Here is a 10,531-nt window from a genome sequence, read left to right on the forward strand (position 1 = left end):
CTTAACTTTAACTATGGTTGGTTCAAACACCCCTGTTTGTTTGTTGTCACAGGGTTTACCATTGACCAAGTCAAGACCAATCCATTTTAGATTTTTTCCTTCTGGGTTAACCTGAGCCTCATTATGAAAAGCTCTTAATTTTGCATCCAGATCTGTGGAGTCTTGGGCAGCATTAACTGCCAGAGTATTAGGAATAACAAGAAGAGATCTTGCAAACTCCGTAATAGAGAGTTGTTCCCGGGAGCCCATGATGGATGCTTAGTTCTCAAGGTAAATAGAAAGGGCCGCCTATACAGCACCACCACCTGGGACCACAGACTTTGACTCCAAAACTCTCTTCACCACACAAAGGGCATCGTGTAAGGAGCGCTACATCTTGTCACACATGAAATCATTAGCCCCACGTAAGATGACCGATTCAGAGGTACGAGCCTTAGTGCTATATAAAACAATAGCAACAGTCATATCAATTCAGCAGTAGTAAGTCCATGAAGAAATTCACTTCTACTTACACAGGACATTCAGACAGAGAGGCAATGTCTAGACCATGGAGAAGAGATGAAATGGCAACTTTACCTCCATTTACAAGCGCACAGTATTGTTTTATCCCATGCATATAACTGCTCATATCACTGAAGGACTATAGGAGCAAATAAATGGGAAGTAAGCCAACTTTTTCACTCTCCTCTTTCACTTTCATCAAGTGGCTCTTTAGTTCTTCTTCGCTTTCTGCCATAAGGGTAGTGTCATCTGCATATCTGAGGTTATTGATATTTCTCCCAGCAATCTTGATTCCAGACCGTGCTTCTTCTAGCCCAGCGTTTCTCATGATGTTCTCTGCATATAAGTTAAATAAGCAGGGTGACAATATACAGCCTTGACATACTCCTTTTCCTATTTGGAACCAGTCTGTTTTTTCCACGTCCAGTTCTAACTATTGGTTCTTGACCTGCATACAGATTTCTCAAGAGGCAGGTCAGGTGGTCTGGTTCCCATCTCTTTCAGAATTTTCCACAGTTTATTGTGATCCACACAGTCGAATGCTTTGGCATAGTCAATAAAGCAGAAATAGATGTTTTTCTGGAACTCTCTTCCTTTTGATGATCCAGTGGATGTTGGCAATTTGATCTGGTTCCTCTGCCTTTTCTAAAACCAGCTTGAACATCTGGAAGTTCACAGCTCACATATTGTTGAAGCCTCACTTGGAGAATCTTGAGCATTACTTTACCAGTGTGTGAGATGAGTGCAATTGTGCGGTAGTTTGAGCATTCTTTGGCATTGCCTTTCTTTGGGATTGGAATGAAAACTGACCTTTTCCAGTCCTGTGGCCACGGCTGAGTTTCCCAAATTTGCTGGCATATTGAGTGCAGCACTTTCACAGCATTTTCTTTTAGGATTTGAAATAGCTCAACTGGGGTTACATCACCTCCACTAGCTTTGTATGTAGTGATGCTTCCTAAGGCCCACTTGACTTCTCACTTCAGGATGTCTGGCTCTAGGTGAGTGATCACACCATCGTGATTATCTGGGTCATGACGATCTTTTTGGACAGTTCTTCTGTGTATTCTTGCCACCTCTTAATATCTTCTGCTTCTGTTAGGTCCATACCATTTCTGTCCTTTATTGAGCCCATCCTCGCATGAAATGTTCCCTTGGTATCTCTGATTTTCTTGCAGAGATCTCTGTCTTTCCCATTCTGTTGTTTTCCTCTATTTCTTTACACTGATCACTGAGGAAGGCTTTCTTAACTCTCCTTGCTATTCTTTGGAACTCTGCATTCAAATGGGTATATCTTTCCTTTTCTCCTTTGCTTTTCGCTTCTCTTCTTTTCACAGCTATTTGCAAGGCCTCCTCAGATAGCCATTTTGCTTTTTTGCATTTCTTTTTCTTGAGGATGGTCTTGATCCCTGGCACCTGTACAATGTCACGAACCTCCGTCCACAGTTCATCAGGCACTCTGTTCATCAGACACTCAGATCTAATCCCTTGAATCTATTTGTCACTTCCACTGTGTAGTCATAAGGGATTTGATTTAGGTCATACCTGAATGGTCTAGTGGTTTTCCCTACTTTCTTCAATGTAAGTCTGAATTTGGCAATTGCTAAGTCATGTCCAGCTCTTTGTGACCTCATGGACTGCATTGAGCCAGGCTTCCCTGTCTTTCAGTATCTCCCATAGTGTGCTCCAACTCCTGTCCAATTAATCAGTGATGCCATCCAACCATCTGGTCCTCTGCTGCCCACTTCTTGTGCCCTCAGTTTTTCCCAGCATCAGGATCTTTTCCAATGAGTCAGCTCTTTGCATCAGGTAGCCTAAATATTAGAGCGTCAGATTCAGCATCAGTTGTTCCAATGAATATTCAGGACTGATTTCCTTTAGGACTGACTGGTTTGATCTCCTTGCTGTGCAAGGGATTCTCAAGAGTCATCTCCAGCAACACTAAGAATCTCTATTATTGGAGAGTTGCTTTATGGTCTATATGATTATAACTTGATAGTCTTATACCAAGTTTGAGTGGTATATGAAAAAAGGCACAGAAAAAAATTCTTTAAAATCTCTCCACTGTCACTATGGGAAGTCAGAAATTTACTTGTCTGCCACAAAGTCCTCAAAACAATGAAGTACTTAAAAAAAAAGAAAAAAGTATGTTCTATTTTTATAGCATAATCAACAAAATCACAGTAACTACCTTATCATTAAAAAAAAATATCTAAATACTTTTATATCTCTAGGATTCAGCTAATTAAAACCTGTCTGTGATTCCTTTGTTACAACTGACCTTACAATGCTAGTGTTCTTACCCATCACTAGTCTACTCACAATAGTATCATTAGCACTAAGATCCAAATAACAGTGGTATATTTATGACTGCACTTCAGCTTCCACAAAAGCAAAATTCCGAGAAGAGTGTGAGTCATTATCCCCAGGGTAAAAAAAAAATAATGTTTCTTTGCTCAGAATATGAAAATTATTACTGAAACTAGTAAGTTAGCCTAGAAATTCAATTTCTGAATAAAAGGAACAGAAAGTTTATTTCCTCTACTAGAACACTCCAAAACTAGCATAACTGTCCATCTGTCTGCTTCTACTCTTCTCCATATCTGCTGTGTGGTGACAGAAAAAAACAACCTTTACTCTAGCTATTTTCAATACTGTTCTTTTGTTCTTCTGTCCTGTCAGGATGTCATTTCCCAGGACCAAAAAAAAGACACATACACTCAGGCGCTCACTCATACATCCTCTGCCTCTCTCACTGTTTGACCTACCTATCTGTAGAAACTCTGTAATAGATCTCACTATCAATTACAAAGTTACTACAAGACAGTATGAGAACACTCTAAAAGTGACTATTTCTACAATGGTAATTGTCAAAAAGTTCCGAGGTTCGTATGTTACATTTTACTTTGAAATACCTTCAAAATTAGAAGATTAAAATTACAAAGTTAAGAAGCTATTAATATTATAAACGATTTAAAGTTTTCTCCCCAAATTTCCCCAATAAAAAGTCAAAATAATCTTTCTGTGATATTATTCTGGTCTCTCTATTTGCTTCTTTCATTGGTAACCCTTACTCAGCTTACTATGCAAATGTGGGGACTTTTCATGACATTCCCACTCTATCAGTCTCCAAGGTTAGATAAAAACTTTGGAGATGTTTCTTGCATGAGGCCATTTCCACCCATTAACCTGTCCTGAAACCCACCTTCTGTGTTTTTCTGGCCATCTTCTCTGTCACTGTGTGCTCAGTCGCTCTGACTCTTTGAGACCCCATGGACTGTAGCCAGCCAAGCTCCTCTGTTCACGGGACTTTTTTTCTCTCACTATTAGGTCCTAAAGAGTTTTCACAAGGAACAATGACTTATTTATAATTCAATGAGCATTCATAAGCAAGTGCTTTTTCTAAGATGTAATGAAAAGAATGTCTGACAGGTACAGTGGGCACAGCAGGTTAAGCGGGCAGCAGGAACTAAGGCAAGAAGCCCTGAAAGCATACACTGTTTGATCTCTCCCCTCCCCAATTCATTACCCAGTGTCACTAGCCACCTAAAACACATCTATCATACAATTACTCAATCACAATAATATGATGAATCCCTATCTACAGAATATAGCTCAAACTCAAAGTCTCACAAATCATTACAACAATGCTCTGCCGGTACTCGCCCACTCTTTAACCACCCTCCAAACTCTAACCTCACTGGATCAATCTTTGTTCTTCCGTTTTCTTTGTATTTGTAAATAAAGTCCAGGATCTTTCTTCTGTGTCTATTTATTGCCATTTCAATTATTCCTTAAATTCAACCCAAATGTCCTCTTTCTAGTTTCTCACAGTCTCATCAAACTTGGCTTTCCATCCCAAATGAATGAGAATCATTTTGTTAAGTTCAAAAACAAAGCTCAAAGCAAAAATTGGTCATATTTTGATTATGAATACTTGATTTATGCTTAGACAGTACTGACATTTTTACAAAATAATCTTCCTATACAAGTATGTATCTCCACTTAACTACTGTTCAGTGTTCCCCAGTAATAACATTTAAAATTGAATTAATTTAAAATTAATACAAAATTACATTTAAAATTGAATTATTATTTAGTCACTAAGTCATGACTGACTCTTTCGTGACACCATGGACTGCAGCTCACCAGGCTCCTCTGTCCATGGTGTTCTCCAGGCAAGGATACTGTAGTGGGTTGCCATTTCCTTCTCCAGGGGATCTTCCTGACTCAGGGGTCAAACTCTAATCTCCTGCATTGGCAGTGAGATTCCTTATCACTGAGCCACCAGGGAAGCCTAAACTGAATTATAACTAACATACAATGAACTGCTTATATCTTAAATGTTAAGTTTGATGATTTTTAACTTTTTACATCTATGCAAACAGCACACAAGATATTGACTATTTCTATAACAGAAAGTCCCCTCATGTTCTTTTCCAATTAACTTCTCTGTGCCAATCACATTTTGATTTTTGATCCATTAATTGATTACTAATTACAGATTAGTATTTCTGGTTCTTCATATAAACTGAATCACACAGTATATACTCTTTTGAGATTTAGACATGCTGTTAATGTATCACTAGTCAGTTCTTTTAAATCACCAGTAGTACTCCAAAATATACTACGACTTGTTTGTTCATTCTCTAGTTGTTGAATATATGAGCTTATTCCATTTTGGCTATGGACATTTTTACATCGGTTTTTACTGTATTGTTTTAGTGGACATTTACTTTTATTTCTCTTGGTAAATACTTAGAAGTGAAATGCTGGGTTCTATAAGACTATTTATCCCTAAAAAGGCCTACTTACAAAGTTGGCCCATAGTTAGCATCTGGGAAAGTAGATCTTAGATACTGAGAGGATTATTCTCAACCCCTAACCGGTAAGAGTGGCTCACTGTGTCTGAGCTGTTTATGGAAACAATATGGTTTGCATCTAATAACCTGCTTTGTGTCTGGAATTGGGTATGTGCTGGGCAGAGGGATGAACCTCTAAGGCTATACCTGTGCACTGAATCTCTAACGAGCTTTCCTGGTTGGATACACTTCAGCGTTGTCACAACTCTTCACTGGGGAAATTAAGGTACCTTGCATGACTCCACTGAGAGAGGTCCCTTGTAAGCTTTACCTGCTCTCCCCTGGATTTCTCCCCATGTCCCTTTTTCATTTGCTGACTGAGCTCTGCATCCTTTGCTATAATAAATTACAGCTATGAGTATGACCACATGTGAGTCCTCTAAGCAAAACCACTGAACCTGGTCTTAGTGAACTCCTGACACAGGAGGTAAATGTTATGTTTAACTTTGTAAGAAACTGCCTACCAGTTCTCCAAAGTAGTTGGTCACTTTGCATTCCCACCAGCAATAAAAGAGAGTTCCAGCTGCTCTACATACTCATAAATATTTAGCAGTATCAGTTTTTAATCTTGGCTATTCTAGTGGGTATCTGATATCTAGTGGGTAGTGATATTTCTACAAATAAACACAATGATTTTAATTTGCATTTACCAATGACAAATGATGTTTAAAATCTTTTCATATGTTACTGGCTATTTGTATATCTTCCATGAAATGTTTCGCATCTTTTCTTCATTTTTATATTAGGTAGCTGATTTTTTTAAATGTTGGTTTCAGATTCTTTATATATGCTGAAAATAAGTTTTTTATGTCACTTATAAATATTAAGAATATTTTTTCCATTCTGTGGTATGTCTATTCATCTTCCTATTGTCTTTTTATAACCAAAAATGTTAACTTTGATAGTCTTATTTATCTTTCTTTTATAATTAGTGCTCTCCGTATTCTGCCCAAGAAATTTTTGCCTCCTCAGTAGAGTTTTAAAAGACTTCTTTATGTAAGTTCTGTTATGGCGTATTAAGTTTATTTGTAGATAAATGATCTTTTTGTTAACTTTTGTGAATGAGTTCTTCTTTTCCATTATATAATTGGTTATTGTTCATATAGAATAAAACTATGGTTCATTTATATATTAATGTTATGATACCAAGAAATCATACAGAAGAAAATGGATAAAATGACTAAAGAGTCAAAGACTGTTTTGGTGAAAGTTCTTCCATAAACCAAACTGTAAGACCACTGGCAAACAGGGAAGATGTGTTTGTAACATATATGACAAAGGGCTAATTATTTTTCTTTCTTGTAATTTACAAATAGCTCAGAAGGGAAAAAAGGAATGATAATTGAGGTGAGGAATATTAAATTTAAGTGCCTATAGATAAGAAACAAGCCAATTCTCACAGAACCTCAGAAAGGTTCAGGACAGGAAATACCCGGAACTATTAGAATTTCAGGTCTCCAACTTCACTTAACGTAGTCAATGACTTGCCAATCTTCGGAAATCAGAAGGCATAGTTCCTGGAAAAAATAAACCCAAGAGACTGTGGACTGAAACAGATACAGAAATAGCAAAGAGTAAAGTTGTGAATAAAGCCAGAGGATAATGTGAAAGTTTAAATAAGATTCAAAGTTCTTTTCTTCAGTAAAGCTCTAAAACATAAGTAGATAGTCCCACATAAGAGATAGTAGATTTTTCTCCAAAAAAGGATCCCAAACTGACTAACCTAGAGAAAGAGCATGACACTGAAGTATTTCCTAAAGCACAGTCCACCAACAAACAAGAGCCCTGACTCAAACGGAGAGCTTTTTATCAGCTTTTAAAGCTTTTTAAATATGAATGACAGCCAAGGATCTTTATGTATTTGAGGAAAGTCTCCAAATATTAAAGACAGAGACCAAGATAAAACAGGAGTGCTGAGAAACACTGAGAATAATGGGACAGAAGAAAATATTGAAGAAACTAATTAAAACATCTTCATGAAAGAGAAAATATTGCATCATTTAACAAGAAGAGGAACCAGTAAGAAAAAAAAGAGAGAATACGAGCTGAAAAGAAAATTCAATAGGCATTTAAAGTCAAGGCAATTTTCCAGAAGGCAGAATACAAAGAAAGATGAGTAATAGGGGGAAAGGTAAAAAATAGAAAAAGCAATTCAGTAAGTCTCATATCTGACTTGAAGGAATTCCAGAAACAACAATGAAAATGAAGATAAAATATAAAAAAAAAGTAAGGCAAGAAAATTTCTAAGAACTGAAAGATGTAAGTCTGCGGAAAGCAAGGACCTACTGAATACACCACACAATAAAGGAAGAGACCCATACCAAGAGACAGTGCCATAAAATTTCATGGAACATAATAATAACTTCTAAAGACAAAAACAACCCCCCTCAAGCCAAATAAATGATCAGGAGCCAGAATGGCACCTGATCACACAATAGCAAAACTGGATACCAGAAGACAGTAGAACAGCAATATTTAAAAAATTCTGACTAAAATGACTTTCAATCTATAGAGTTGTTCACTCATCTAAAATACCATATAATTGCAGGAATAGATTATGACATATTCAGGTATGTAAAATCTCAAAAAATTTACCCTTAAGTTATCCCTTTTCAACATTCAAAAAACTAAGATCATGACTTCTGGTCCCGTTACGTCATGGCAAATAGATGGGGATACAATGGAAACTGACAGACTTTTATTTTCTTGGGCTCCAAGATCAATGCAGATGGTGACTGTAGCCATGAAATTAAAAGACACTTGCTTCTTGAAAGAAAAGCTATGACAAAACTAGACAGCATATTAAAAAGCATAAACATTACTTTGCCGACAAAGAAACATCCAGTCAAAGCTATGGTTTTTCCAGTAATCATGTATGTGTGAGAGTTGGACCATGAAGAAAGCTGAGCGCCAAAGAATTGATGATTTTGAACTGTAGTACTGGAGAAAACTCTTAAGAGACCCTTGCGAGGAGATCCAACCAGTCCATTCTAAAGGAAATCAGTCCTGAATATTCTTTGGAAGGACTGAGGCTGAAGCTGAAACTCCAATACTTTGGCCACCTGACGTGAAGAACTGACTCACTGGAAAAGACCCTGATGTTGGGAAAGACTGAAGGCAGGAGGAGAAGAGGACAACAGAGGGTGAGATGGTTGGATGGCATCACCAACTCAATGGACATGAGTTTGAGCGAGCTCTGGGAGTTGGTAATAGACAGGGTAGCCTGGTGTGCTGCAGTCCATGGGGTCGCAAAGAGTCGGACACAACTGAGCAACTGAACTGAACTGAACTATCCTTTTTCAAGAAACCACTAGAGCATATGCTCTTATAAATGAGAGAGTACACTATGAAGGTATGGGACATGGGAAATCAAGGCTCCAACACAGGAAGCAGATGAAGGGAATTTCCAGGATAAGAGCAAGAAGTCATAAGACAACAGCTGTGAAACAGACCTAGGAGGTAGTCAAGATTAAATCAGAAAAGCTGAAGGCTCTAGGAACATTTCCCAGGTGGGACTACTGGTAAAGAACCCATCTGACAATGCAGGAGACATAGGAGATGCAGGTTTGATCTCTGGGTTGGGAAGATCTCCTGGAGGAGGGCATGGCAACCCACTCCAGTACTCTTGCTTGGAGAATCCCATGGACAGGGGAGCCTGGCAGACACAGACCATGGTGTTGCAGAGTTGGACACGACTGAAGTGACTTAGTATGCACAGCAAGGTATCTTACAAAAGTAATCAAACTAATTACCCTATGGGTGAAAGTTATTATTACAAAGATGGTTTGACGCCTCTGGGATGACAGACTCAGATGTAATCTTAACTAAGCAGAATTTTTAAATAAGGTAATTATTTAATTAAAACAGCAACAAGACCAAAAACTGTACCAGAAAAGACATATCATATGCATTTACCATGAGGTATGATTTTGGTTGTTTTCATAGATATTCTTTATCAGAATGGAAAAGTTGCCTGCCAATTCACAGCCTGCTGACCTTTTTATGCATTTGTGTTGAACTGTGTCAAATAGTTTTTCTGCATCCATTGAGATAATCATACAATTTTTCAATTTTATTTTATTAGCACTGTGTATTACACGGAATTGATTTCTAAAAGTGAAATCAGTCTTTCATTGTTGGGATAAATCCCACATATCCAGGACACATTTTTCTTTTCATATCAATATACTGTTAGATTTAATATGCTAATATTTTGTTATAGATTTCTGTGTCTATATTTGTGAGGAATGTTCACTGCTAGTTTTCTTGTGATGTCTTTGTTTGACATCTGGGTAATACTGGCCTCATAAAATAAGTTGTGATGTTCTCCTTACATCTGTATTTTCTGAAAATCTGGGTAGGAATTATAATTTTTCTTTCTTCAGTGTTGTCAGAATTACCAGCTATGGCATTGGGGCCTGAATATGGTTGTTGCTGGAAGGTTTTCAATTACTAACTGCATTTCCTTATTCTATATAAGTGTATTTAGATTTTCTATTTCTTCTTGAGTCAGTTTTAGTCATTTGTATTTTTCAGGGAACTTGTCCATTTCACCCAAGCTGTCAAACTGATTGGTATGAAGTTGTTCATAATATTCGTTCATTATCTTTTTAAGTAGCTATAGATCTGTAATGGTATCTATTCCTTCATTCCTAATATTGTTAATTTACTTTTTTATTGATTATTCTAGTTAAAGGTTTATCAATTTTACTGACTCTTTTAAAGAATGAGATTTTCATCTCATTGTTTTCCTGTTTTCTATTTACTTGAGTTCCTCTCTGATCTTTATTATTTTCTTTCTTTTACTTTGATCTTACCTATTTCTTTTTTAGCCCTTTAAAGCAGAAGCTTAGATAATTGATTTTAGACCTTTCTTCTTTTCTAGTATTAAGCATTTAAAACTATAAATTAATTTCTTAGCACTGCTTTAGCTATATACCAAAAATTTTATATACTGTATTTTTATTTTCATGCAGCTAAAAATATTTTCTTACTTCAGTTAAAAATATTCTCCAATTTCCCCTGTGAATTCTTCTTTCACCCACAGATTACTTAGAAATATGTGATTCAATTTCCACATATTGGGAATTGTCCTTCTTTCTGTATTGACTTTTAATTTAATTCCTTTAAATTAAATTGCCACTATGTAATTTCAACACATTGCATAATTT

General features: G+C 36.8%; 1 non-coding gene across 1 annotated transcript; it reads right to left on the minus strand.

Annotated features, from left to right (window-relative positions):
* Window positions 1–534: 534 nt before the first annotated feature.
* Window positions 535–664, minus strand: LOC138093905 (small nucleolar RNA SNORA20). Its single transcript, XR_011146171.1, has one exon. It is a non-coding gene; the product is annotated as a small nucleolar RNA SNORA20 (small nucleolar RNA).
* Between the last annotated feature and the right edge of the window lie 9,867 nt (window positions 665–10,531).

Source organism: Capricornis sumatraensis, chromosome 1 (genome assembly GCF_032405125.1).
Source record: "Capricornis sumatraensis isolate serow.1 chromosome 1, serow.2, whole genome shotgun sequence".
NCBI lineage: Eukaryota > Metazoa > Chordata > Mammalia > Artiodactyla > Bovidae > Capricornis > Capricornis sumatraensis.